The 26,185-nt window shown below is 44.2% G+C and overlaps 1 long non-coding RNA gene across 1 annotated transcript; it reads left to right on the forward strand.

Moving 5' to 3' along the window:
* The first annotated feature begins 513 nt into the window (after nucleotides 1-513).
* Nucleotides 514-25,873, forward strand: LOC140212703 (uncharacterized). The gene is made up of 5 exons (XR_011889786.1): nucleotides 514-694; nucleotides 9,082-9,956; nucleotides 10,570-10,645; nucleotides 20,949-21,019; nucleotides 24,764-25,873. It is a non-coding gene; the product is annotated as an uncharacterized lncRNA (long non-coding RNA).
* The last annotated feature ends 312 nt before the right edge of the window (nucleotides 25,874-26,185 follow it).

Here is a 26,185-nt window from a genome sequence, read left to right on the forward strand (position 1 = left end):
CCCTCCCCCTCCCCCTCCCCCTCCCCCTCCCTCCCCCTCCCTCCCCCTCCCTCCCTCTCCCCCTCCCCCTCCCCTCCCCCTCCCTCCCTCTCCCCCTCCCCCTCCCCTCCCCCTCCCTCCCTCTCCCCCTCCCCCCTCCCTCCCTCTCCCCCTCCCCCTCCCCCTCCCCCTCCCCCTCCCCCTCCCCCTCCCCCTCCCCTCTCCCCCCTCCCTCTCCCCCCTCCCTCTCCCCTCCCTCTCCCCTCCCTCTCCCCCCTCCCTCTCCCCCCTCCCTCTCCCCCCTCCCTCTCCTCTCCCCCCTCCCTCTCCCCCTCCCCCTCCCCCCCTCCCGCCCTCTCCCCCTCTCCCCCTCTCCCTCTCCCCCCTCTCTCTCCCCTCTCCCCCTCTCTCTCCCCTCTCCCTCTCCCTCTCCGTCTCTCTCTCTTTTCTCCAGAGGGGGAGAGACCGATTGGAGAACTCGGGTCTGAGGGGGAGATCTCTCTCTCTCTCGCTGATCCCTCTTCAGAATGAAACGCTCCCTGAACCGCCTGTCCCGAGGCTCCTCAAAGGAGGGTCTTCCGAAAGGGAGTTCGGGGGCTGTGACTGCCGGCTGCGGGGAAGACGGCTGCGAGAGGCCGGGAGACGCTTCCCAAACCGGCACCGTCGTTCTTCGCCATTCCCGTAAAGCCCGGGCCGAGATGATGAGGCAGAAGAGGTAACGACCAAATCAATGGCGGGCAATCCGGTGTTGGGCGGGTGGGGTCCGTCCGTCGCCGGTAGTGTTGTGGGCGGCTGGGGAGGAGTTTGTGGGTCGGTCCGCTCCTCATCCAAGTCGAGTTCTTAAATTTAGCCTCAGAATAGACGGTCGACCCTTGGGAGCAGAGATGAAGGAAAAGATTTCCACCATGGACTAGATGGGCCGAAGGGCTCGCTGATGTCCTGCAGTGCTGCCTGAGGAGGGCCCTCCTCGGCCAGAGGGCGCCGAGTCTGGGGAATGCGCCGTCGCCACAAGATGGTGGAGGAGGCCGAGACCTCGGGTGTGTCCGAAGCGGGGTTGGTGCCGTCTTGTTGGGTCAGAGCTTCAGAGGTTATGGGGAGAAAGCTGGAGAACGGGGTTGAGAGGGAAAATAAAGGATCAGGGCTTAAATATTACCTTTACCTGTACTAGGAACTTGCTGTGGTGTGTTTGTCAGGACTCAACATATCATAACATTCAACAATTATAAAGGATTGAATTGACTTTATTTCTTACATCCTTCACATACTTGAGGAGTAAAATCCTTTACGTTATGTCTCTGTCTGAATGTGCCATGTGCAAACTATACTAATTTATAATAAATAGTATGCACAACAATATAAAATGGAAATATTGGGGATCACTGGGGATCCAAGCCATCCCAACCACAATCTATTCCAGCTGCTACCATCCAGGAAGAGGTACTGCAGTATCAAAGCCAGGAACAACAGGTTCCCGGACAGCTTCTTCCACCAGGCTATCAGACTGATGAACTCACGCTGATTTGAGTATACTCTATATTACATTGACTGTTCTATTTATTATAAATGATTATAAATTATTATTGCACGTTGCACATTTAGATGGAGATGTAATGTATTGATTTTACTCCTCATGTATGTGAAGGATGTAAGAAATAAAGTCAGTTTAATTCAATTCATTTGTGTTAACATGAATTACACACCTGTCTCTGTAAATGACCTCTACAGTGGGAAGTTCACACGTACAGATGAACTGGATGTCAATAGACAATAGGTGCAGGAGTAGGCCATTCGGCCCTTCGAGCCAGCACCGCCATTCACTGTGATCATGGCTGATCATCCACTATCAATATCCAGTTCCTGCCTTATCCCCATAACCTTTCATTCCACTATCTTTAAGAGCTCTATCCATCTCTTTTTTGAAAGCGTCCAGAGACTTGGCCTCCACAGCCTTTTGGGGCAGAACATTCCATATATCCACCACTCTCTGGGTGAAAAAGTTTTTCCTCAACTCCGTTCTAAATGGCCTACCCCTAATTCTTAAACTGTGTCCTCTGGTTCTAGACTGGCCCATCAGCGGGAACATGCTTCCTGCCTCCAGCGTGTCCAATCCCTTAATAATCTTATATGTTTCAATAAGATCCCCGCTCAGCCTTCCAAATTCCAGAGTATACAAGCCCAGTCGCTCCAATCTTTCAACATATGACAGTCCCGCCATCCCGGGAATTAACCTTGTGAACCTACGCTGCACTCCCTCAATAGCAAGAATGTCCTTCCTCAAATTTGGAGACCAAAACTGCACACAGTACTCCAGGTGTGGTCTCACCAGGGCCCTGTACAGCTGCAGAAGGACCTCTTTGCTCTTATACTCAATTCCCCTTGTTATGAAGGCCAGCATGCCATTAGCTTTCTTCACTGCCTGCTGTACTTGCATGCTTGTTTTCAGTGACTGATGTACAAGAACACCTAGATCTCGTGCTTCCCCTTTTCCTAACTTGACTCCATGTGGATAATAATCTGCCTTCCCGTTCTTATCACCAAAGTGGATAACCTCACATTTATCCACATTAAACTGCATCTACCATGCATCTGCCCACTCACCCAGCCTGTCCAAGTCACCCTGCATTCTCAAAACATCCTCCTCCCATTTCACACTGCCACCCACCTTTGTATCATCAGCAAATTTGCTAATGTTACTTTTAATTCCCTCATCTAAATCATTAATATATATTGTAAACAGCTGCGGTCCCAGCACTGAACCCTGCGGTACCCCACTGGTCACCGCCTGCCATTCCGAAAGGGACCCGTTAATCGCTACTCTTTGTTTTCTGTCAGCCAGCCAATTTTCAATCCATGTCAGTACTCTGCCCCCAATATCATGTGCCCTAATTTTGCCCACTAATCTCCTATGTGGGACCTTATCAAAGGCTTACAGAAAGTCTAGATACACAACATCCACTGGCTCTCCCTTGTCCATTTTCATACTTACATCCTCAAAAAATTCCGGAAGATTAGTCAAGCGCGATTTCCCTTCGTAAATCCATGCTGACTCAGACCAATCCTGTTACTACTCTCCAGATGTGTTGTAATTTCATCTTTTATAATTGACTCCAGCATCTTTCCCACCACCGACGTCAGGCTGACCGGTCTATAATTCCCTGTTTTCTCTCTTCCTCCCTTCTTGAAGAGAGGGACAACATTAGCCACCCTCCAATCCACAGGAACTGATCCTGAATCTATAGAACATTGGAAAATGATTACCAATGCGTCCACGATTTCTAAGGCCACCTCCTTAAGTACCCCGGGATGCAGAGCATCAGGTCCCGGGGACTTATCAGCCTTCAGACCCAACAGCCTATCCAACACCATTTCCTGCCTAATATAAATTTCCTTCAATTCATCCATTACCCTAGGTCCTTTGGCCACTATTCCATCTGGGAGATTGTTTGTGTCTTCCCTAGTGAAGACAGATCCAAAGTACCTGTTCAACTCGTCTGCCATTTCCTTGTTCCCCATAATAAATTCACCGGCTTCCGTCTTCAAGGGCCCAATTTTGGTCTTAACTATTTTTTTCCTTTTCACATACCTAAAGAAGCTTTTACTATCCTCCTTCATATTCTTGGCTAGTTTACCTTTGTACCTTATTTTTTCTCCACGTATTCCCTTTTTAGTTATCTTCTGTTGCTCTTTAAAAGTTTCCCAATCCTCCGGCTTCCCACTCGTCTTTGCTATGTTATACTTCTTCTCTTTTATTTTTATACTGTCCATTACTTCCCTTGTCAGCCACGGCCTCCCCTTACTTCCCTTAGGATCTTTCTTCCTCTTTGGAATGAACTGATCCTGCTCCTTCCACATTATTCCCAGAAACACTTGCCATTGCTGTTCCACTGTCATCCCTGCTAGGGTATTGTTCCATTGAACTTTGGCCAGCTCCTCCCTCATAGCACCATAGTTCTCTTTGTTCAACTGCAATACTGACCCTTCCAAGTTTCCCTTCTCCCTCTCAAATTGTAGATTAAAACTTATCATATTATGGTCACTACCTCCTAATGGCTCCTTTACCTCGAGGTCCCTGATCAAATCCGGTTCATTGCACAACACTAAATCTAGAATTGTGTTCTCCCTGGTAGGCTCCAGTACAAGCTGTTCTAAGAATCCATCTCGGAGGGACTCCACAAACTCCCTTTCTTGGGGTCCAGTACCAACCTGATTCCTCCAGTCTACCTGCATGTTGAAGTCCCCCATAACAACTGTAGCATTACCTTTGCGACATGCCAATTTTAACTCTTGATTCAACTTGCACCCTACATCCAGACTAGATAACTCCCATTAGGGTCTTTCTACCCTTAGAATTTCTCAGTTCTATCCATACTGACTCTATGTCTCCTGATTCTATGTCCCCCCTCGCAAGGGACTGAATATCATTCCTCACCAAAAGAACCACCCCACCCCCTCTGCCCATCAGTCTGTCCTTTCGATAGGATGTATACTCTTAAATATTCATTTCCCAGGCCCTGTCCACTTGCAGCCATGTCTCTGTTATTCCCACAACATCATACTTACCAATTTCCAACTGAGCCTCAAGCTCATCCACTTTATTTCTTATACTCCGTGCATTCATATACAATACTTTTAATTCATTACTCCCCTCACCTCCCATATCAATTCCTATTTCACTTGGCCATACTGTACTATCCCTTCTTGATCTTTCTGCTCTGTTGATTCTGCTGTCTTTCTTAACTTTTCTTATTCTCACTTTCCCTTTATCTCCATCCTTATGTTTCCAGATTGTCCCCTCCCCGCACTACTTAGTTTAAACACACCCGTGTTGCAGAGGCAAAGCTGCCTGCCAGAATGCTGGTGCCCCGCTTATTAAGGTGCAACCCGTCACCCCGAAACATACCCCAGTGGTCCAAGAATGTAAATCCTTGCTTCCTGCACCAGTTCCTCAGCCACACATTCAGATCCATTATCTCCCTGTCCTTGACCACTCCAGCACAGGGATCTGGAAGCAAACCGGAGATAACCACCCTGGAAGTCCTGCTTTTCAGCCTTCTTCCGAGTTCTCTGAAGTCGCGCTGTAGAACGTCTTTCCTCTTCTTCCCCACATCATTTGTGCTGACATACACCACCACTTCCGGATGTTCACCTTCATTCTTGAGGATTCTCTGCAATCGGTCCGTGACATCCTGGATCCCAGCACCAGGGAGGCAACACACCATCCTTAAATCTCGCCTGTTGCCATAGAAACCCCTTTCTGTACCTCTCACTATGGAGTCCCCTACGACCACGGCTCTGTCTGACGCCGGTCTCCTCGACTTTGCCTCAGCGCCAATTGTTGACTCGCAGATCCGTCCGCCTCTCAGACTGGCACTGTCTTCTGTCCCGACAGCTTCCAAGAGGGAGAATCTGTTTACGAGACACACATCCCCCGGGGTCTCCTGTACTTCAAGCATCCTTTCCTTGTTCATCGTCGTCCTCCTTCTCCCTTCCTGTATCCTGGGTGTAACGACCTCACTGTAGGTCCTGTCCAGAAAACTCTCGTTCTCCCGGATTAACCTAACATCATCCAGTTGCCTCTCCAGTGCTGCAACACGGTCCTTCAGAAGCTGAATCTGGACACATTTTCCGCAGGTGTAGGATCCAGAGGCGCCGTCAGTGTCCCTGACCTCCCACATCATGCACACAGCCCACTGAATCAGCCTAGCGGTCATCTCTTCTCCACTTCTCACCCTCTCCAACTGTGGCGTTCTCTCCACTCTCAGCCTCCTCGCCGAAGACTCCTGAGCCAAAGACTCGCACTTTTCTCGCAAGGCACCTCCCTCGACAAAGCTGCTCCCCTAGAGCGAGACTTGCTTATATTAGCTGATAATTTTAAATCAGCCGCTCCTTCTCAGCCAATCCCCGCACTCGCTCCTTCACCTGCCGTGCCTCCTCCGACCTGGAAGGTGCCAGGGTCCGGGATATTTCTGATCGCGTCCAAGATATCCTGAAGTGGGAGGGTGAAGATACCAATGACATAGGTAGGAAAAGGGAATCCCAAGTATATCATATTCATTAATAACAATCTGCACTTTTAATTCATCCACCTTTTACGAATGCTCCTTGCATTGACACATAAAGCCTTCAGGCTCGCTTTTACAACACTCTTAGCCCTTATACAATTATGTTGAAAAGTGGCCCTTTTTGATTTTTGCCCTGGATTTGCTGGCCTGCCACTTTTACTTTTCACCTTACTACTTTTTGCTTCTACCCTCATTTTACACCCCTCTGTCTCTCTGCACTTGTTCCCATCCTCCCGTTGTGAACTAACCTCCTCTCTCCTAGTCTCTTTAATTTGATTCCCACCCCCCAACCATTCTAGTTTGAAGTCACCTCAGTAGCCCTCGCAAATCTCCCCGCCAGGATATTGGTCCCCCTAGGATTCAAGTGTAACCCGTCCTTTTTGTACAGGTCACACCTGCGCCAAAAGAGGTCCCAATGATCCAAAAACTTGAATCCCTGCCCCCTGCTCCAATCCCTCAGCCACGCATTTATCCTCCACCTCATTGCATTCCTACTCTCACTGTCGCATGGCACAGGCAGTAATCCCGAGATTACTATCTTTGTGGACCTTTTTCTCAACTCCCTTCCTAACTCCCTATATTCTCCTTTCAGGACCTCTCCCCTTTTCCTACCTATATCATTGGTACCTATATGTACCACGATCTCTGGCTCCTCTCCCTCCCACTTCAGAATATCTTGGACGCGATCAGAAATATCCTGGACCCTGGCACCAGGGAGGCAAATTACCATCCGGGTCTCCGGACTGCATCCACAGAATTGCCTTTCTGACCCCCTTACTATCGAGTCCCCTATTAGTACTGCCCTCCTCTTCCTTTCCCTACCCTTCTGATACATAGAAACAGAGAAAATAGGTGCAGGAGTAGGCCATTCAGCCCTTCGAGCCTGCACCACCATTCAGTATTGATCATGGCTGATCACCCAACTCAGAACTCTGTACCAGCCGTCTCTCCATACCCGCTGATCCCTTTAGCCACAAGGGCCATATCTAACTCCCTCTTAAATATAGCCAATGAACTGGCCTCAACTGTTTTCTGTGGCTGAGAATTCCACAGGTTCACCACTCGCTGTGTGAAGAAGTTTTTCCTCATCTCGGTCCTAAAAGGCTTCCCCTTTCTGCTCAAACTGTGACACCTCGTCCTGGACTTCCCCAACATCGGGAACAATCTTCCTGCATCTAGCCTGTCCAATTCCTTTAGGATTTTATATGTTTCAATCAGATCCCCCCTCAATCTTCTAAATTCCAATGAGTATAAGCCTAGTTCATCCAGTCTTTCATCATATGAAAGTCCTGCCATCCCAGGAATCAATCTGGTGAACTTTCTTTGTACTCCCTCTATGGCAAGGATGTCTTTCCTCAGATTAGGGGACCAAAACTGCACACAATACTCCAGGTGTGGTCTCACCAAGGCCTTGTACAACTGCAGTAGTATCTCCCTGCTCCTGTACTCGAATCCTCTCGCTATAAATGCCAGCATACCATTCGCCTTTTTCACCGCCTGCTGTACCTGCCTGCCCACTTTCAATGACTGGCGTATAATGACACCCAGGTCTCGTTGCACCTCCCCTTTTCCTAATCGGCCACCATTCGGATAATAATCTGTTTTCCTGTTTTTGCCACCAAAGTGGATAACTTCACATTTATCCACATTAAATTGCATCTGCCATGAATTTGCCCACTCACCCAACCTATCCAAGTAACCCTGCATCCTCTTAGCATCCTCCTCACAGCCAACACCGCCACCCAGCTTCGTGTCATCCGCAAACTTGGAGATGCTGCATTTAATCCCCTCATCCAAGTCATTAATTTTTTTGTAAACAACTGGGGTCCCAGCACTGAGCCTTACAGTACCCCACTAGTCACTGCCTGCCATTCTGAAAAGGTCCCGTTTATTCCCACTCTTTGCTTCCTGTCTGCCAACCAATTCTCTATCCCCATCAATACCTTACCCCCAATACCATGTGCTTTAAGTTTGCACACTAATGTCCTGTGTGGGACCTTGTCAAAAGCCTTCTGAAAATCCAAATATACCACATCCACTGGTTCTCCCCTATCCACTCTACTAGTTACATCCTCAAAAAATTCTATGAGATTCGTCAGACATGATTTTCCTTTCACAAATCCATGCTGACTTTGTCCGATGATTTCACCGCTTTCCAAATGTGCTGCTATCACATCTTTGATAACTGACTAGCATTTTCCCCACCACCGATGTTAGGCTAACCGGTCTATAATTCCCCGGTTTCTCTCTCCCTCTTTTTTTAAAAAGTGGGGTTACATTAGCCACCCTCCAATCCTCAGGAACTAGTCCAGAATCTAAAGAGTTTTGAAAAATTATCACTAATGCATCTACTATTTCTTGGGCTACTTCCTTAAGCACTCTGGGATGCAGACCATCTGGCCCTGGGGATTTATCTGCCTTTAATCCCTTCAATTTACCTAACACCACTTCCCTACTAACATGTATTTCGCTCAGTTCCTCCATCTCACTGGACCCTCTGTCCCCTACTATTTCTGGAAGATTATTTATGTCCTCCTTAGTGAAGACAGAACCAAAGTAATTATTCAATTGGTCTGCCATGTCCTTGCTCCCCAAAATCAATTCACCTGTTTCTGTCTGTAGGGGACCTACATTTGTCTTAACCAATCTTTTTCTTTTCACATATCTATAAAAGCTTTTACAGTCCGTTTTTATGTTCCCTGCCAGTTTTCTCTCATAATCTTTTTTCCCCTTCCTAATTAAGCCCTTTGTCCTCCTCTGCTGAGCTCTGAACTTCTCCCAGTCCTCAGGTGAGCCACTTTTTCTGGCTAATTTGTATGCTTCTTCTTTGGAATTGATACTATCCCTAATTTCCCTTGTCAGCCACGGGTGCACTACCTTCCTTGATTTATTCTTTTGCCAAACTGGGATGAACAATTGTTGTAGTTCATTCATGCGATCTTTAAATGCTTGCCATTGCATATCCACCGTCAACCCTTTAAGTGTCATTTGCCAGTCTATCTTAGCTAATTCACATCTCATACCTTATGATGTTGTGCAGAACTCCCCAATGGAACGACCATCCACTTCCACTGCTGTATTTGAACAGTTTCAGGCTCCACTCCTATGCCTAAACGTCAACGTGAAGATGACGAAGAGACCAGTGCTGATAATACAGCTCATGGTCAGGATGAGTCTTCAGAACATCAGTCAAAGAAATTGAAACTCACCCAGCGATCAGAAGAGCATGTACAGGAGATGGAAGAAAACACAGATGCAGACGACGAAATGCAGATCCAATCTGAGAACCCGGATTCACAGGACTCTATCACCCAGGTGGTTATTGAAGAATACCCACCTGTCAACTAATGGAAGATAATGAAGAGGCATCTCACCCTTTGGATTTAGACCCTCAACCATTAGAACATCAGCTAAGTACTCAGTATTCACGAAGTTCTCAAACACCAACTGAATACATTATTATTGAGATTGATGAAGATCCAGACAATGAAGAGGACAATGATGATGATACTGGTATTGAGGATGGTGATGGTGTAGATAGTAATGAGGGTAGTCCTGAGGGAGAAGATAATTATGATGATGGCAATGTTGAGGCTGCTGATGGGACAGATCCTAGTACAGATGAACAAGCTAAAAAAGAAAGTTCTCAAGTTTCAGAGGATAATTCTGGAGGTGAAGGTTGTGTCACCACCACGGAATCCTGCACACCAGAAACTCCAAGACAGCAACAGGCAGTTGCTGAAAGACCAGCTTCACGAGCTCGATGCTCACCAAGGAGACCAGCACATCCTCTTCCACCAAGACTTACAATACAACCTCCAGCCCCAGAACTGGGACCACCTGCGCAGAGATTTCCACCAGCGAGGCGACCTTCATCAAGTCGAGGGGGAATTCAGCTTACTCCAGGCATTGGAGGTGTGCAGCAACATTTTTTATATATAATTTTTATTGAGTTTTCAAACATGATTACATGAAATAATAATATCTACGCTCTCCCCCTCCCTTAACCCTTCCCCCCCGATATATACCCCTACCTAAAAGAAAGAAAAGAAAAAGAAAAAAAAAGAAAGAAAGAAAGACTGACTGGATATTGAAAGGTCTCCACATGCTCCATGGGATTCAAAATAAATTTAATATATTTATTTGTTACTTTCCCCAAAGGCCCAACATCTTTATCATTGGAGCACCTAGATATGCCAACCTATCTTTCGTAAAAAAAAAAGACGCCAAATATTCAAAAATGTATCATATTTATCTCTTAAATTATAAGTAATTTTTTCAAGTGGAATACAGCTAAAAATATCATTATTCCAACGATCCATACTTAAATACGAATCCGATTTCCAAGTAACTGCTATAGCCTTCTTGGCTACTGCCAGTGCAATTTTTATAAATTCTTTCTGGTATTTATTCTATTTAAGTTTCAATTTTATCCCTTCAATGTCACCTAATAAAAATAATATCGGGTCATGTGGAAGTTGAGTTCCAGTAATTTGTTCCAATAAATCTCTTAAATTTATCCAAAAAGGTTGAATATTGGAACAGGACCAAGTAGAATGTAAAAAAAGTACCAATTTCTTGATTACACCGAGAACATTGATCAGGTAAGTTTGAAGTTAATCTATTTATTCTTTGCCGTATAATATATAATTGGTGTAAAAAATTATATTCTACTAATCTGAGTCGAACATTTATTGTATTTGTCATACTGTCAAGACAGTCTTGACCAATTTGTTTCATCAATATTAATACTCAAATCCATTTCCCACTTTTGTCTTGACTTGTGAATTCCTTGTTTAAGTGTCTGTTTTTGAATCAGATTATACATAAAAGAAATAATTTTTTAAATTTTTCCTTTTTGAATTAAAATTTCAATTTCATTAGGTTTCGGCAAAAACATTATTTGACCCAGTTGGTCTCTTAAATAAGCCCTTAATTAAGAGACGTCGGGCAGTGCAGCGCGGCAGATTTAAAAGGGCAGAAATCCTGCTTCGGGTTTGATTCGAAGAAGGAGTCTGAGAGTCTGAGTGGGAGTGCCGAGAAAGACATTTTTGAAATTTTCATTATTTTTTTTTTCTCCAACGGCGTTGTGAGAGGCGGGACTGCGCAGGCGTGTGACGTCGGGCTGTGCAGCGCGGCAGATTTAAAAGGAACAGAGCCTCATAGAGCGGGCAGCGTAGTTTGCAGGCGGCGGAGTGAGCAGGGAGCAGAGTGAAGACTTAAGGGCTTCGGCACAACGGGCTTAGGCGGAAACGGGCGAGGCGAGGAAGGTTTGGCATTCATTTTCTGTTGTTATTTGAGGAGAGGGGCAGTATGAGTGTGAGGGCAGTTTGCTGTTCTCGGTGTCGGATGTGGGAGACTCTGGAGTCTCCAAGCCTCCCGGACGTCTACATCTGCACCAAGTGCATCGAGATGCAGCTCCTAAGGGACCGCGTTACGGAACTGGAGCTGCAGCTGGATGACCTTCGTCTGGTCAGGGAGAGTGAGGAGTTGATAGAGAGGAGTTGCAGGCAGGTGGTCACGCCGGGGCCACGGGAGGCAGACAAGTGGGTCACGGTTAGGAGGGGGAAGGGGAAGAGTCAGGTAATAGGGAGTACCCCGGTGGCTGTGCCCCTTAACAACAGGTACTCCTGTTTGAGTACTGTTGGTGGGGACAGCTTACCCGGGGGAAGCGACAGTGGCCGTGCCTCCGGCACAGAGTCTGGCCCTGTAGCTCAGAAGGGTAGGGCAATGAAGAGGAGGGCAGTTGTGATAGGGGACTCGATAGTAAGGGGGTCAGATAGGCGATTCTGTGGATGCAGTCCAGAGACCCGGATGGTAGTTTGCCTCCCTAGTGCCAGGGTCCGGGATACTTCTGATCGTGTCCAAGATATCCTGAAGTGGGAGGGTGAGGAGCCAGAGGTCGTGGTACATATAGGTACCAATGACATAGGTAGGAAAAGGGATGAGGTCCTGAAAGGAGAATATAGGGAGCTAGGAAGGGAGTTGAGAAAAAGGACTGCAAAGGTAGTAATCTCGGGATTACTGCCTGTGCCACGCGACAGTGAGAGTAGGAATGTGATGAGGTGGCGGATAAATGCGTGGCTGAGGGATTGGAGCAGGGGGCAGGGATTCAAGTTTTTGGATCATTGGGATCTCTTTTGGCACAGGCGTGACCTGTACAAAAAGGACGGGTTACACTTGACTCCTAGGGGGACCAATATCCTGGCAGGGAGATTAGCGAGGGCTACTGAGGTGACTTTAAACTAGAATGGTTGGGGGGTGGGAATCAAATTAAAGAGGCAAGGCGTGAGGAGGTTAGTTCACAACAGGGGGATGGGAACAAGTGCAGAGAGACAGAGGGGTGTAAAGTGAGGGTAGAAGCAAAAAGTACTAAGGAGAAAAGTAAAAGTGGCAGGCCGACAAATCCAGGGCAAGCATTAAAAAGGGCCACTTTTCAACATAATTGTATAAGGTCTAAGAGAGTTGTAAAAGAGTGCCTGAAGACTTTGTGTGTCAATGCAAGGAGCATTCGTAATAAGGTGGATGAATTGAAAGTGCAGATTGCTATTAATGATTATGATATAGTTGGGATCACAGAGACATGGCTCCAGGGTGACCAAGGATGGGAGCTCAACGTTCAAGGATATTCAATATTCAGGAGGGATAGACATGAAGGAAGGGGAGGTGGGGTGGCGTTGCTGGTTAAAGAAGAGATTAACGCAATAGAAAGGAAGGACATAAGCCGGGAAGATGTGGAATCGATATGGGTAGAGCTGCGTAACCCTAAGGGGCAGAAGACGCTGGTGGGAGTTGTGTACAGGCCACCTAACAGTAGTAGTGAGGTCGGAGATGGTATGAAACAGGAAATTAGAAATGTGTGCAATAAAGGAACAGCAGTTATAATGGGTGACTTCAATCTGCATGTAGATTGGGTGAACCAAATTGGTAAAGGTGCTGAGGAAGAGGATTTCTTGGAATGTATGCGGGATGGTTTTTTGAACCAACATGTCGAGGAACCAACTAGAGAGCAGGTTATTCTGGACTGGGTTTTGAGCAATGAGGAAGGGTTAATTCGCAATTTTGTCGTGAGAGGCCCCTTGGGTAAGAGTGACCATAATATGGTGGAATTCTTCATTAAGATGGAGAGTGACATCGTTAATTCAGAAACAAAGGTTCTGAACTTAAAGAGGGGTAACTTTGAAGGTATGAGACGTGAATTAGCTAAGATAGACTGGCAAATGACACTTAAAGGATTGACGCTGGATATGCAATGGCAAGCATTTAAAGGTTGCATGGATGAACTACAACAATTGTTCATCCCAGTTTGGCAAAAGAATAAATCAAGGAAGGTAGTGCACCCGTGGCTGACAAGAGAAATTAGGGATAGTATCAATTCCAAAGAAGAAGCATACAAATTAACCAGAGAAAGTGGCTCACCTGAGGACTGGGAGAAGTTCAGAGTTCAGCAGAGGAGGACAAAGGGCTTATTTAGGGAGGGGAAAAAAGATTATGAGAGAAAACTGGCAGGGAGCATAAAACTGACTGTAAAAGCTTTTATAGATATGTGAAAAGGAAAAGACTGGTAAAGACAAAAGTAGGTCCCCTAAAGACAGAAACAGGTGAATTGATTATGGGGAGCAAGGACATGGCAGACCAATTGAATAATTACTTTGGTTCTGTCTTCACTAAGGAGGACATAAATAATCTTCCAGAAATAGTAGGGGACAGAGGGTCCAGTGAGATGGAGGAACTGAGCGACATACATGTTAGTAGGGAAGTGGTGTTAGGTAAATTGAAGGGATTGAAGGCAGATAAATCCCCAGGGCCAGATGGTCTGCATCCCAGAGTGCTTAAGGAAGTAGCCCAAGAAATAGTGGATGCATTAGTGATAATTTTTCAAAACTCGTTAGATTCTGGACTGGTTCCTGAGGATTGGAGGGTGGCTAATGTAACCCCACTTTTTAAAAAAGGAGGGAGAGAGAAACCGGGGAATTATAGACCGGTTAGCCTAACGTCGGTGGTGGGGAAACTGCTGGAGTCAGTTATCAAAGATGTGATAACATCACATTTGGAAAGCGGTGAAATCATCGGACAAAGTCAGCATGGATTTGTGAAGGGAAAATCGTGTCTGACGAATCTCATAGAATTTTTTGTGGATGTAACTAGTAGAGTGGATAGGGGAGAACCAGTGGATGTGGTATATTTGGATTGTCAAAAGGCTTTTGACAAGGTCCCACACAGGAGATTAGTGTGCAAACTTAAAGCACATGGTATTGGGGGTAAGGTATTGATGTGGATGGAGAATTGGTTAGCAGACAGGAAGCAAAGAGTGGGAATAAACGGGACCTTTTCAGAATGGCAGGCGGTGACTAGTAGGGTACCGCAAGGCTCAGTGCTGGGACCCCAGTTGTTTACAATATATATTAATGACTTGGATGAGGGAATTAAATGCAGCATCTCCAAGTTTGCGGATGACACGAAGCTGGGTGGCAGTGTTAGCTGTGAGGAGGATGCTAAGAGGATGCAGGGTGACTTGGATAGGTTGGGTGAGTGGGCAAATTCATGGCAGATGCAATTTAATGTGGATAAATGTGAAGTTATCCACTTTGGTGGCAGAAATAGGAAAACAGATTATTATCTGAATGGTGGCCGATTAGGAAAAGGGGAGGTGCAACGAGACCTGGGTGTCATTATACACCAGTCATTGAAAGTGGGCATGCAGGTACAGCAGGCGGTGAAAAAGGCGAATGGTTTGCTGGCATTTATAGCGAGAGGATTCGAGTACAGGAGCAGGGAGGTACTACTGCAGTTGTACAAGGCCTTGGTGAGACCACACCAGGAGTATTGTGTGCAGTTTTGGTCCCCTAATCTGAGGAAAGACATCCTTGCCATAGAGAGAGTACAAAGAAGGTTCACCAGATTGATTCCTGGGATGGCAGGACTTTCATATGAAGAAAGACTGGATGAACTGGGTTTGTACTCGCTGGAATTTAAAAGATTGAGGGGGGATCTGATTGAAACGCATAAAATCCTAAAGGGATCGGACAGGCTAGATGCAGGAAGATTGTTCCCGATGTTGGGGAAGTCCAGAACGAGGGGTCACAGTTTGAGGATAAAGGGGAAGCCTTTTAGGACCGAGATTAGGAAAAACTTCTTCACACAGAGAGTGGTGAATCTGTGGAATTCTCTGCCACAGGAAACAGTTGAGGCCAGTTCATTGGCTATATTTAAGAGGGAGTTAGATATGGCCCTTGTGGCTACGGGGATCGGGGCTATGGAGGGAAGGCTGGGGCGGGGTTCTGAGTTGGATGATCAGCCATGATCATAATAAATGGCGGTGCAGGCTTGAAGGGCCGAATGGCCTACTCCTGCACCTATTTTCTATGTTTCTATGTTAATTGAAGATAACAAAAGAGCGTGTTATTTGATATTTTATATTTATTCTTTAATTGTTCAAATGACATCAATATACCTCCTTCATAACAGTCTCCAATACATCTAATGCCTTTTTTGGTACCAATTATATAAAAGTTGATTATCCATTGTAAAAGGAATAAGTCCGTTTTGGATCAAAGGTCTTCTTGCTGGTAAAGATTTCTTCATTTCATCATCAACATTTATCTTATTCCATAGATCAATCAAATGTTTTAATATAGGAGATTTTTTCTTTTCCCGTAGCCATTTAGATTCCCATTTCTATATAAAATCTTCGGGTATATTTTCTCCTATCTTATCTAATTCTATTCTAATCCATGCCGGTTTTTGTTCGTCAAAGAAAGATGCAATAAATCTAAGTTGATTTGCTTTGTAATAATTCTTAAAATTTGGAAGTTGTAACCCTCCTAACTCAAATTTCCATGTCAATTTTTCCAATGATATTCTTGACATAGAAACATAGAAAATAGGTGCAGGAGTAGGCCATTCGGCCCTTCGAGCCTGCACCGCCATTTATTATGATCATGGCTGATCATCCAACTCAAAACCCCGCCCCAGCCTTCCCTCCATACCCCCTGATCCCCGTAGCCACAAGGGCCATATCTAACTCCCTCTTAAATATAGCCAATGTACTGGCCTCAACTGCTTCCTGTGGCAGAGAATTCCACAGATTCACCACTCTCTGAGTGAAGAAGTTTTTCTTAATCTCGGTCCTAAAAGGCTTCCCCTTTATCCTCAAACTGTGACCCCTTGTTCTGGACTTCCCCAACATCGGGAACAATCTTCCTGCATCTAGCCTGTCCAATCCCTTTAGGATTTTATACGTTTCAATCAGATCCCCCCTCAATCTTCTAAATTCCAACGAGTACAAGCCCAGTTCATCCAGTCTTTCTTCATATGAAAGTCCTGCCATCCCAGGAATCAATCTGGTGAACCTTCTTTGTACTCCCTCTATGGCAAGGATGTCATTCCTCAGATTAGGGGACCAAAACTGCACACAATACTCCAGGTGTGGTCTCACCAAGGCCTTGTACAACTGCAATAGTACCTCCCTGCTCCTGTACTCAAATCCTCTCGCTATAAATGCCAGCATACCATTCGCCTTTTTCACCGCCTGCTGTACCTGCATGCCCACTTTCAATGACTGGTGTATAATGACACCCAGGTCTCGTTGCACCTCCCCTTTTCCTAATCGGCCACCATTCAGATAATAATCTGTTTTCCTATTTTTGCTACCAAAGTGGATAACTTCACATTTATCCACATTAAATTGCATCTGCCATGAATTTGCCCACTCACCCAACCTATCCAAGTCACTCTGCATCCTCTTAGCATCCTCCTCACAGCTAACACTGCCACCCAGCTTCGTGTCATCCGCAAACTTGAGATGCTGCATTTAATTCCCTCATCCAAGTCATGAATATATATTGTAAACAACTGGGGTCCCAGCACTGAGCCTTGCGGTACCCCACTAGTCACCGCCTGCCATTCTGAAAAGGTCCCGTTTATTCCCACTCTTTGCTTCCTGTCTGCTAACCAATTCTCCATCCACATCAATACCTTACCCCCAATACCATGTGCTTTAAGTTTGCACACTAATCTCCTGTGTGGGACCTTGTCAAAAGCCTTTTGAAAATCCAAATATACCACATCCACTGGTTCTCCCCTATCCACTCTACTAGTTACATCCACAAAAAATTCTATGAGATTTGTCAGACATGATTTTCCCTGCACAAATCCATGCTGACTTTGTCCGATGATTTCACCGCTTTCCAAATGTGATGTTATCACATCTTTGATAACTGACTCCAGCAGTTTCCCCACCACCGACGTTAGGCTAACCGGCCTATAATTCCCTGGTTTCTCTCTCCCTCCTTTTTTTAAAAAGTGGGGTTACATTAGCCACCCTCTAATCCTCAGGAACTAGTCCAGAATCTAACGAGTTTTGAAAAATTATCACTAATGCATCCACTATTTCTTGGACATCTTACCTTTCCAAAGAAATTTCCTCACACATTTATTTAACTCTTGAAAAAATTCTGTGGCAGTTGTATTGGTAGTGTTTGAAATAAATACTATGATCTAGGAAATATATTCATTTTTGCAGCATTGACTCTACCCACTAATGTTATTGATAATATCATCCATCTTCTTGAATTTTTTTCAATAGTGGTAAATAATTCAATTTATATAAATTCTTTATATCATTATGAAGTCTTATTCCTAAATACTTTATACCATTTATCGGCCATCTAAATTGGGTAGCTAATCGACATTGACTTTTTTGAACCAACATGTCGAGGAACCAACTAGAGAGCAGGCTATTCTGGACTGGGTTTTGAGCAATGAGGACGGGTTAATTAGCAACCTTGTCGTGAGAGGCCCCTTGGGTAAGAGTGACCATAATATGGTGGAATTCTTCATTAAGATGGAGAGTGACAGAGTTAATTCAGAAACAAAGGTTCTGAACTTAAAGAGGGGTAACTTTGAAGGTATGAGATGTGAATTAGCTAAGATAGACTGGCAAATGACACTTAAAGGATTGACGGTGGATATGCAATGGCAAGCATTTAAAGGTTGCATGGATGAACTACAACAATTGTTCATCCCAGTTTGGCAGAAGAATAAATCAAGGAAGGTAGTGCACCCTTGGCTGACAAGAGAAATTAGGGATAGTATCAATTCCAAAGAAGAAGCATACAAATTAGCCAGAGAAAGTGGCTCACCTGAGGACTGGGAGAAATTCAGAGTTCAGCAGAGGAGGACAAAGGGCTTATTTAGGAAGGGGAAAAAAGATTATGAGAGAAAACTGGCAGGGAACATAAAACTGACTGTAAAAGCTTTTATAGATACGTAAAAAGGAAAAGACTGGTAAAGACAAATGTAGGTCCCCTGCAGACAGAAACAGGTGAATTGATTATGGGGAGCAAGGACATGGCAGACCAATTGAATAATTACTTTGGTTCTGTCTTCACTAAGGAGGACATAAATAATCTTCCAGAATTAGTAAAGGACAGAGGGTCCAGTGAGATGGAGGAACTGAGCGAAATACATGTTAGTAGGGAAGTGGTGTTAGGTAAATTGAAGGGATTGAAGGCAGATAAATCCCCAGGGCCAGATGGTCTGCATCCCAGAGTGCTTAAGGAAGTAGCCCAAGAAATAGTGGATGCATTAGTGATAATTTTTCAAAACTCGTTAGATTCTGGACTAGTTCCTGAGGATTGGAGGGTGGCTAATGTAACCCCACTTTTTAAAAAAGGAGGGAGAGAGAAACCGGGGAATTATAGACCGGTTAGCCTAACGTCGGTGGTGGGGAAACTGCTGGAGTCAGTTGTCAAGGATGTGATAACAGCATATTTGGAAAGCGGTGAAATGATCCGACAACGTCAGCATGGATTTGTGAAAGGAAAATCATGTCTGATGAATCTCATAGAATTTTTTGTGGATGTAACTAGTAGAGTGGATAGGGGAGAACCAGTGGATGTGGTATATTTGGATTTTCAGAAGGCTTTTGACAAGGTCCCACACAGGAGATTAGTGTGCAAACTTAAAGCACACGGTATTGGGGGTAAGGTATTGATGTGGATGGAGAATTGGTTAGCAGACAGGAAGCAAAGAGTGGGAATAAACGGGACCTTTTCAGAATGGCAGGCGGTGACTAGTGGGGTACCGCAAGGCTCAGTGCTGGGACCCCAGTTGTTTACAATATATATTCATGACTTGGATGAGGGAATTAAATGCAGCATCTCCAAGTTTGCGGATGACACGAAGCTGGGTGGCAGTGTTAGCTGTGAGGAGGATGCTAAGAGGATGCAGGGTGACTTGGATAGGTTGGGTGAGTGGGCAAATTCATGGCAGATGCAATTTAATGTGGATAAATGTGAAGTTATCCACTTATCCACTTTGGTGGCAAAAATAGGAAAACAGATTATTATCTGAATGGTGGCAGATTAGGAAAAGGGGAGGTGCAACGAGACCTGGGTGTCATTATACACCAGTCATTGAAAGTGGGCATGCAGGTACACCAGGCGGTGAAAAAGGCGAATGGTATGCTGGCATTTATAGCGAGAGGATTCGAGTACAGGAGCAGGGAGGTACTACTGCAGTTGTACAAGGCCTTGGTGAGACCACACCTGGAGTATTGTGTGCAGTTTTGGTCCCCTAATCTGAGGAAAGACATCCTTGCCATAGAGAGAGTACAAAGAAGGTTCACCAGATTGATTCCTGGGATGGCAGGACTTTCATATGAAGAAAGACTGGATGAACTGGGCTTGTACTCGTTGGAATTTAGAAGATTGAGGGGGGATCTGATTGAAACGTATAAGATCCAAAAGGGATTGGACAGGCTAGATGCAGGAAGATTGTTCCTGATGTTGGGGAAGTCCAGAACGAGGGGCCACAGTTTGAGGATAGAGGGGAAGCCTTTTAGGACCGAGATTAGGAAAAACTTCTTCACACAGAGAGTGGTGAATCTGTGGAATTCTCTGCCACAGGAAACAGTTGAGGCCAGTTCATTGGCTATATTTAAGAGGGAGTTAGATATGGCCCTTGTGGCTACGGGGGTCAGGGGGTATGGAGGGAAGGCTGGAGCGGGGTTCTGAGTTGGATGATCAGCCATGATCATAATAAATGGCGGTGCAGGCTTGAAGGGCCGAATGGCCTACTCCTGCACCTATTTTCTATGTTTCTATAATCTCCTTGAGTAAGAGGTAAGATTTCACTTTTATCCCAATTACACTCTGATACTTTCCCATATTCTTCCAGTCCAGAAGGTAGTTTACGTAACAAATGCAGTGGGTTTGTTAAATAAATCAAAACATCATCAGCAAATAAATTAATCTTATATTCCTCCTGATTAACTCTAAAACCCTTAATATCTGAATCAATTCTAATTAGTTCTGCTAATGGTTCTCTTGCCAATACAAGTAAAGCAGGTGATAATGGTCAACATTGTCTAGTTGACCTTTTTAACTGGAATGGTGTTGAAATTTGACTATTTGTCACTACTTTAGCGTTAAGATTAGTGTTTAAGGTTTTAATCCAGTTTATAAAAGGTACTCCTAACCCATATTTTTCTAATACTTTAAATAAAAAATCCCATTCCAATCTATCAAGTGCTTTTTCTGCATCCAAGGCTACTACCATACTTATTTCCTCCCTTTTTTGTGCCAAATGAATTATACTAAGTAGCCGAGTTACATTATCTGCCAATTGTCTATTTTAATAACTCCTGTTTGATCCATATGTATTAATTTTGATAAATATTTAGATAATCAATTAGATAAAATTTTTGCTATTATTTTATAATCCGTGTTCAACAAAGAAATAGGCCTATATGATGCTGGTTTGAAAGGATCTCTACCTTTTTTTGCAATACTATTACAATCACTGTTGAGAAAGATTCTGGGAGTTTATGTATTTTTTCCACTTGACGTATTAACTCCATAAAAGGAGAAATTAATAAATCTTTAAACTTTTTATAAAATTCAGGCGGAAAACCATCCTCTCCTGGAGATTTATTACTTTGAAGTGATCCTAAAGCTTCTTCAACCTCTTTTAAGGTAAAAGGCATATCTAATCCTTTCTGTTCTTCCAAATTGAATTTTGGACGAGTTATTTGTGATAAAGATCTTTCTATCTCATTAACATCGTTTTGTGATTCCGATTGATATAATTCAGAGTAGAAACTTTTGAAGGTTTCATTAATTTCTAAAAGTTTATAGTTTTGTAATTTTATTTGCACTTGTTCTAATTGCATTTATCGTTTTGGAAGCCTGTTCTGTTTTCAACTGCCAAGCAAGAATTCTGTGTGATCTCTCACCTAACTCATAATACCTTTGCTTAGTTCTCATGATTTCTTTTTCTGTTCGATGTGCCTGAAGCGTGTATTATATTGTAACTTCTTATTGACAAGTTGTCTTGGTTTTTCTTCTATCATATGTCTTTGAGATTCTTTTTCTAATTTTGTAATCTCTTTTTCCAATTGATCTAATTTTACCATATATTCCTTCTTAATTTTAGACGTATAACTTATTATCTGACCCCTCAAATATGCTTTCGTCGCATCCCATAATACAAATTTATCATCAACTGAATGACAGTTTGTATCCAAAAAAAAAATTGGATCTGTTTTTTCATAAAATCACAAAAATCTTGACATTTTAATAATATTGAATTAAATCTCCATCTATAAGTTGCTTCTTCCTTTTCTGTCATTATTATTGTCATTAATAAAGCCATAGTCATACTTTATTGATCCCAGGGGGAACTTGGTTTTTGTTACAGTTGCACCATAAATAATAAATAGTAATAGAACCATAAATAGTTAAATAGTACTCTGTAAATTATGCCAGTAAATTATGAAATAAGTCCAGGACCAGCCTATCGGCACAGGGTGTCTAACCCTCCAAGGGAGGAGTTGAAAAGTTTGATGGCCACAGGCAGGAATGACTTCCTATGACGCTCTGTGCTGCATCTTGAAGGAATGAGTCTCTGGCTGAATGTACTCCTGTGCCCACCCAGTACATTATGTGGTGGATGGGAGACATTCACCAAGATGTCATGCAACTTAGACAGCATCCTCTTTTCAGACACCACCGTGAGAGAGTCCATTTCCATCCCCACAACATCACTGGCCTTATGAATAAGTTTGTTGATTCTGTTGGTGTCTGCTACTCTCAGCCTGCTGCCCCAGCACACAACAGCAAACATGATAGCACTGGCCACCACAGACTTGTAGAACATCCTCAGCATCGTCCGACAGACGTTAAAGGACCTCAGTCTCCTCAGGAAATAGAGACGGCTCTGACCCTTCTTGTAGACAGCCACAGTGTTCTTTGACCAGTCCAGTTTATTTGTCAATATGTATCCCCAGCTATTTCTAATCCTCCACCATGTCCACACTGACCCCCTGGATGGAAACAGGGGTCACCGGTACCTTAGCTCTCCTCAGGTCTACCACCAGCTCCGTAGTCTTTTTCACATTAAGCTGCAGATAATTCTGCTGACACCATGTGACAAAGTTTCCTACAGTAGCCCAGTACTCAGCCTCACCTCCCTTGCTGATGCATCCAGCTATGGCAGAGTAATCAGAAAACTTCTGAAGATGAGAAGACTCTGTGCAGTAGTTGAAGTCCGAGGTGTAAATGGTGAAGAGAAAGGGAGACAAGACAGTCCCCTGTGGAGCCCCAGTGCTGCTGATCACTCTGTCGGACACACTGTGTTGCAAGCACACGTACTGTGGTCTGCCAGTCAGGTAATCAAGAATCCATGACACCAGGGAAGCATCCACCTGCATCGCTGTCAGCTTCTCCCCCAGCAGAGCAGGGCGGATGGTGTTGAACGCACTGGAGAAGTCAAAAAACATGACCCTCACAGCGCTCGCTGGCTTGTCCAGGTGGGCGTAGACACGGTTCAGCAGGTAGAAGATGGCATCCTCAACTCTTAGTCGGGGCTGGTAGGCAAACTGGAGGGGATCTAAGGAGAGCGATCTGACAATATTCTCACTTTATATTCCATATTTTTCACTCTGTCTTGAATATTCATTCATAATAGAAAAAGATCTATCCTTCAGTAAGTTTTATGTCTGTTAGAATAGAACAAATAGTCTCTTTCTTTGGGGTTAATTTTTCTCCATATATCAAGCAAATTTAAATCTTTTACCGATGATAAAGTTAGTTTTACTACTTTCGATTTTGTAACAGCCTTGGTTGATCTATCTAAGACTGGGTCTAGGTAAAAGTTAGTCTCCACCTATTAATATTTTATCATGTGCGTCAGCTAAATTCAAAAAAGCTTCTTGTATAAATTTTGCATCATTTTCATTTGGTGCATAAATATTGATGAGGGTCCATAATTTGGAAAAAAGTTGGCAGTGTATAATCATATATCTCCCCGCAGAATCAGTTATTACATTTTGTATTCTAATTGGTAACGTTTTATTGATCAATATTGCTACTCCCCTCACTTTTGAACTAAATGAAGCTGCAACAACACTTCCCACCCAGTCTCTCTTTAATTTCTGATGTTCTGTTTCTGTTGAGTGTGCTTCCTGCAAGAAGGCTATATCTACCTTCATTTTCTTAATGTGTGTTAAAATTCTGTTTCTTTTCACCGGTCCGTTAAGCCCATTAACCTTAAAACTCAAAAAATTCAATAAGTTAGTCATTATTCCTAACCAAATTACTCCAATCTAAAACATTACTTAACACCTCAACTCTCATAGTTTCTTGGGGAATCTCTTTAAACTTCACCATGTTGCTGTGTTCCCCCCCCCCCCATCATCCAGGCAAAAAGAAATAAAGGATAGATATGATATAAAAAGAAAAATAACAAAATGCCCCCCTACTAATGTTGTGAGTGAAAAAAACCCCCTCCATTTTGCGGGTCATGGCTGTCGCCACGATTGCACACATGAATCCCGTAGCGATTGGTCAGTATTTCTTCCAGCTCCCTGTAACAAAAAAAATTATAAATATATTAAAAGAAATTTAATGTCACTATTCCCAACTAATATTCCTCAAACTTTTACATTTCTTCCCCTCTATCACATATTTAATAATACATTTATATATTTTTCCACCTTTAAAAATCCACCAAGTGTATTCCCTGTCCCAGCCTTCATCTTTAATCCATCTCACTCCCCTAGATTTCTTCTTGTGTCTGGTGAATATTCAAAGATTCTGGCACAAACTCCTCCGCTTTCCGGTAATCATCAAAAAATCTTCTTTCTCCGCCAGGCAAAAAAATCTTCAAGGTTGCAGGATAGCACAGTATAAATTGATAACCATGATCGCATAGGACTTTTTTCACTGGGTTGAACTTCTTCCTTCTCTTCATAACTTATGTCAGGGTAGAAAAAAATTTTGTTCCCTTCAATGGCCCTTTTCTATTCTTGGCAGCTTGGGCAGCCACCTGTAGATTCCTTTCTTTGCCTTGAAATCTCAAACAATTTATTAAAATTGGTCGCGGATTTTGGTCATGTTGTGGTTTTGCCTACTTCTTTACGCATGCGCAATTCCCGCTTCGTCTTCCCAGGGACGGCTGCTGCCGCCATTGCCCCCTGTTCTTCAACGCCAGAGATAAAATGTGTCTCCTCCGAAGGAGATCCAACCTGAGCCCGAGGTTCCATCGCTGTAATAGGCCCTTTTTCCTTCCCATCTCGCGGGGACTTCAAAACCGCAGTTTTCCTCTGTTGCTGTTTACGAGGCATATCGTAAAATAGTCTTGACTAGTTTATAAGTAGTTCTTAAAAACTATTTATTAACTCTTCTTTGTTTAAACAGTACTTTGCTGCTTTTTTACAGGAGAGCTGGATTTACAGGTCTCAATCCCACGTCATCACGTGACGTCCCCCTGACATTTTGTTGATGAAGATGACAGAATGGTGCCCAGTACTTGTTGTGCCCCACCGATCAGATGGGTTTGCAGAAGCCATTCATTCTCCCCAGGTTGCAGGAGTACCTCAATTTAGGTTTGGACCACCCGAAGATAGGAATCAAACTGGTTGAAGTCAGTCTGATCTGGGGCAATTGGCCTCACAAGGAGGTTTAGCAATGTATGAAACACCAATTTACCTTGCTGCTGTTCACGAAGATGAATCTGGAGGCTGCAGTGTACCGAGCACACCGCTGCAAGTTCATGCACCAGTGACTGTTTTCAGTGAGGGACCACAAACAGATATAACTGAGCATGCCTCCCAGTCTGTTCCTATGGTTGCAACATGCACCAGCAATCTGTCCAGCACAGTTGAATCTGGAGGTGGTGATGATGACCCAGGACCCCAAGCCTCGAGGATCCCGCAGCCAAGCTCAAGACCCAAGTCCCCAGCCTCAAGCCATGTCATGTCCTTGCCCGGTTCCGGGGTCCGAGCCCGAGGCAAGACCCAGGTTCTGGGTCCTTGTCCAGTCTCGGGCTCGGAGTCCAAGCCTAGTCCATGGTTCCTAGTCCTAGTCCCGCTTTCCCTAGCCCAACTCTGCATTCTTGTCCCTGCTCCTTGCCTGAATCGTGTCACGTCCCTACTCTAGTCAAGTCCTGTTCCTTATACTCCAGTGTCTGTGTCTTGCATCTGGGTCTGTTCCCAGCACCCCCATTGTGACAGAAGGAGCAGATCAAGAAGGGCTTAGTTCAGCCGTTGTGTTAGAAATTGAAAGACCTCAGGAGGAAGAATCTGCCCAGCCTTCAGACGAAGCCGATATTCCATCCACTAGCCAGGATCCTCCTAGTTCAGCTGATGCTGCCATCACACAACCTAAACCTTTGTGAAGAGTACAGCTTTATTCACAGATGGGGAGAATTGCAGCTCAAGGGCAACAAATCATTAGCCGAAGAGGTATAAACATTTCAAAGGGAGGAAGAAGAGGCATAAACAGAGGAAATCGTAGCTGAAGAACAGGTACCTAGGTGAAGCGTATTGATCTCTGGTCATTGGTTTGGCTGCTTGCTAAATAAAACAAATTTTTGAACTTGCAAAAAAAAAAAAAAATCAGAGGTGCCAAGGGACTTGGGAGTTGTTGTGCAATACTCCCAGAATGTTACTTCACAGGTTGAGCGTGAGGTAAAGAAGGCAAACGCAATGTTGGCATTTATTTCAAGGGGAACAAAATATAAAAACAAGGAGGTAATGCTGAAGCTTTATAAGACACTAGTCAGGCTGCAGCTGGGGTGTTGTCAACAGTTTTGGGCCCCTTATCTCAGTAAGGACATATTGTCACTGGAGAGAGTCCAGA

This window comes from Mobula birostris, chromosome 20 (assembly GCF_030028105.1).
Source record: "Mobula birostris isolate sMobBir1 chromosome 20, sMobBir1.hap1, whole genome shotgun sequence".
Lineage (NCBI taxonomy): Eukaryota > Metazoa > Chordata > Chondrichthyes > Myliobatiformes > Myliobatidae > Mobula > Mobula birostris.